The sequence below is a fragment of the Peromyscus californicus genome, unplaced genomic scaffold, assembly GCF_007827085.1.
Source record: "Peromyscus californicus insignis strain IS unplaced genomic scaffold, ASM782708v3 Scaffold_24__1_contigs__length_46423439, whole genome shotgun sequence".
Taxonomy (NCBI): Eukaryota; Metazoa; Chordata; class Mammalia; order Rodentia; family Cricetidae; genus Peromyscus; species Peromyscus californicus.
Window position 1 is genome coordinate 40,248,007 of NW_026294535.1, and position 4,226 is coordinate 40,252,232.

At 40.9% G+C, this 4,226-nt stretch overlaps 1 pseudogene; it reads left to right on the forward strand.

Annotated features, from left to right (window-relative positions):
- Positions 1–1,831: 1,831 nt before the first annotated feature.
- LOC128120023 (60S ribosomal protein L17-like) lies at positions 1,832–2,361 on the forward strand (annotated as a pseudogene).
- Positions 2,362–4,226: the final 1,865 nt, after the last annotated feature.

Sequence of the window (4,226 nt, forward strand, 5' to 3'; positions counted from 1 at the left end):
AGGTGAAATGTTTACATTAGCACCTTTCCTTTTCTCTCCTCTCTTTCTAGCTCTGTCTCAGCCTCTGTCTGTCCGTCTGTCTCTCTCCCTCTCACTGTGCTAGGGATTGAACCTGTGGCCTTAGGCATGCTAGGCAAGCACTCTATCACTGAGTTCTCTCCTTTGTTTACATTTTATTTTCAGACAGAGTCTCGCTGAGTTGTCCAGGCTGGTACTGCAGGTACACTCTTTGCTCCTCAGCCTCTTGAGTAACCGAGGTTACGAATGCACGCCACGGGGATTGTACAAGTTTTCTTGAAGCAAATACTCTAAAAAGAGAGAGAGGGAAATGTGGTTCTAGAATCAGGAAGAAACCCACACAAAGTTCAGTCAAACTGATGGTAATTGTAAGGCCTACCTCTCAATGAAAAATAGCACAACCAGCAGTCACTTCAAAGCTTCGTTATCAGCCTATAATATAGTTATTTTCATAAGTATAACTGTGTTGTGAGGCTTAACATCTCCTTTAAGTCCAAAGACTTCAGAAACTTCTTTTGATTCTAACTTTTTCCTACCTTCTCCATTCCTGTTTCTAAAGTAAAATTCAAGAATGTTCTTCCATTTTCAAAGTGCCATTTCTTCCATTTGAAAATACATTTGAACTTACTAATCTCCAACTGTGTGGTTTAATGCTCACATCTTTGCTGCTTTTCTCTGCCTACAAGATACCATAGCTAATTATCTCACATTGGTGCAAACGTTCCCTGTTCCTTCTCCCGTATACTTCATGTTTTTAAACAAAGAGAGTTAGTTATGTATTCACCAACTTCACATTGTAAAGCATCAATCCCAGCACATAAACCTAAATAGAAATCTTCAAAGTTATAGAACCACTTCTAAAAAATGAAAAAAGAGAAATTTTAACTAGGTTCATCTCCATATCACATCTTTGCTAGGGTAAAGGGGATAGGTTGCAGAATTACCTCCCAAGAGAAACTCTAATATGCATATGCTATAAATACTGAATATGAAAATTAGCTAAGGGAGCTTTCACAGAGATGATCAATTATTTAACCATCTCCTTTCATTTCTCTATTTTTTTCCTCTTTATTTTTCCATCTTTGCTGTTTAGGAGGAACCTTTATTTTTTTTTTTCCTGTTTCTGTGATAAATACTCTGACAAAAGCAACTTAAGGGAAAATGAGTTTAATTTGGCTCACAGTTCAAGGGTAGAGTCCATCTTGGTGGAGAATTCAGGGCAGAAGAAGCCTTAGGCAGCTGGTCACATCGTATCTATGCTCAAGAGACAAGGAGCCATGCATGCTTGTGTTTGGGTTCACTTTCTCCATTTTATGCAGTTCAGGATCCGAGCCCAGGGGATGGTGCCACCTTGAGTAGGTGAGTCTTTCTCCCTCAGTTAAACTAATTAAAATAAGCTCCTATAGGCATGATTAGAGGCTCACTTTTCCTGGGTGATTATAGGGCTTATCAAGTGGACAAATGAAATCTCATCGTTACACCTGTTTTTGAAGGAACTGTGGAACATGTGTGCAACAGGGAGGGGTGCTTCGGAGTGAAAAACGTGTTAGGACAGTGAGGAGTGGTTTCTTTAAGAGCAGAGATTATGGCCGGCGGCCGTGGGGCATGCCTTTAATCCCAGCACTCTGGAGGCAGAGCCAGGCGGATCTCTCTGAGTTTGAGGCCAGCCTGGTCTACAGAGTGAGATCCAGGACAGGCTCCAAAAATAACATGGAGAAACCTTGTCTCAAAAAAAAAAAGAACCCAACCAACCGCTCTTCCTGTAAGCAGCCTAAGGTGACCTGAGAAGACGGTTCGCTACTCGCTTGACCCAGAAAATCCTACAAAATCATGCAAATCAAGAGGTTCAAATCTTCGGGTTCACTTTAAGAACACCTGTGAAACTGCCCAGGCCATCAAGGGTATGCATATCCGAAAAGCCACCAAATATCTGAAAGATGTCACTTTAAAGAAGCAACGTGTGCCTTTCCGGCGGTGTAATGGTGGAGTTGGTAGGTGCGCCCAGGCCAAACAGTGGGGCTGGACACAGGGCCGGGGGCCTAAAAAGAGTGCTCAATTTTTGCTGCACATGCTTAAAAATGCAGAGAGTAATGCTGAACTTAAGGGTTTAGAATGTGGATTCTCTAGTATTGAACACATCCAGGTAAACAAACACCTAAGATGCGCCGGCGGATTTACAGAGCTCATGGCCGGATTAACCCGTACATGAGCTCCCCCTGCCACATCGAGATGATCCTCACTGAAAAGGAACAAATTGTTCCAAAGCCAGAAGAGGAGGTTGCGCAGAAGAAGAAGATATTCTAGAAGAAACTGAAGAAACAAAAACTTATGGCACGGGAATAAATTCCGCGTAAAATAAATGCAGATAAAAGTAAAAAAAAAAAAAAAAAAAAGAAAACCCACAAACAAACAAAAAAAAACCAACCAACCAATCAACAAACAAACAAACAAGAGTAGAGGTTACAAACCAAGTGAGACCAGATAAGAGGCCATCCTGTAAACACATTGGGGTGACTGCAGATTCTGGTGGGCCAACCAGGATCCCGAGAATCGTTAACAGTTCATGCTAACCCTTAGAAGACCTCTTGTTTTTACCTGTTATTTTCCATATATATATATATATATACATTTGGAGTGAAGATGTAGACCTTGGTGAAAGTTGTTAATGTCAGCGACATTGCCAGGTAGTGTTTAGGGCACGGGTCTGAGTCCAGAGGGTGTCCATTCATGCTTCCAGGTTCTTCTGTCATGGACCAGTGAATTGGACCGGGGACTCCTAGACAATGATATGCAGAGGCAGTTTAGTGAAAAGGAAAAGTCATTTTTCAGGATGGAAATGGGATGGAGAACTAGAAAAGACTGGAAACACTCTCAGTTCCCAGTCACTAGTCTGCTGAGATCTATGAGCCCCTGATGAAGGCCTCACCACCTTTTGTGTTTGGAGAGTATGGGCTTTTTTCCAAGCATGCTCTGTTTCATCGCACAAAGCCTGCAGCAAGGGTTGGGAGGAGGGTGGTGTTCCATTCATCCTCTGTCCTTAATTTTCTTCCTACATCAGTCTTTTAACTCTGCCTCCATTAACTAACCCCCTGCCGTAGTGGTACATTTTAGATGATACTGAGGGGGAAAAAATCTAAATTACATAATCTCTCTGATGCCAATGTTTGCGGAAGACAAAACATTCTAACCATTCATTAATTATGTTGGTTAATTTTTGTAACCTAATGTTATAGAATAAAGGAATGAAAAGTTCCTACTCAGGGCCTCATTGGACCTTACATCTCCCTTCCTTACCACAATTCCTTTATCCCCACCCTCTTTTCCACAATATTAGTCTCTAATTATATAAGAACTCTTAGTCCAGTCTCCTTTGATAAAACCCAAAGTATTTAGTGCTTGTAAATTGCCCCAAATCTGTCAATCTGTAAGAAAGATTTTGCCCTTTGGAGAAATAAAATTTAAAGTAAACCTCTCCTGGGGTTGGGGGCATAGCTTGGTATAGTGCTTTCTATAGAAGCATGTGGACCTGAGTTTGATCTCCAGAACCCATGTAAAAAAGTCAGGTGGGGCGATACATTTTGGTAATCCCACTTTTGTGGAGGCAGAGACAGGTAGATCCCTGGGTTTACAAGCTAAAATTTGGTCTATCCTAACAGGCAGATTTCAGGCTATGAGAAAGCCCATCTTGAAAAACAAGATGGACAGCACCCAAGGAAAGGGGAGTTTAGGCTGACATGTATCTTTGATATATGTGTGTGCAACAGGTTTATTTGCACTTGCACACACACATGAACTTATACCACAAATAGTTATAAAACAATAATAAAATAATTTCCCAACCTAGAAATCCCTTCCATGAACATTGGAGAGAGAGAGAGAGAGAGAGAGAGAGAGAGAGAGAGAGAGAGAGAGAGAGAGATTTTATTGTAAAAATGAACATTAAGAACGGTTATTATGTGCATTACAGGTAATGCACAAAGACAAAGAAATCTCATTCTTATGTGTGGCCTGGTATAGACAAGCCATAAATAGAGTATCTCAAGATAAACAGAAACAAGTCCTGGAGTAAGAAGAGTTGACTGCATCCTTTACTATATGCGACTCATCCTAAATTGGTCTTGAATTTGGGGTAGCCATCTATGTTAGTTTCTTGGTTTCATACAAAGAGAAACAAATGTGTGTCTTTAAGACAGAAGGTAGTTTTACAA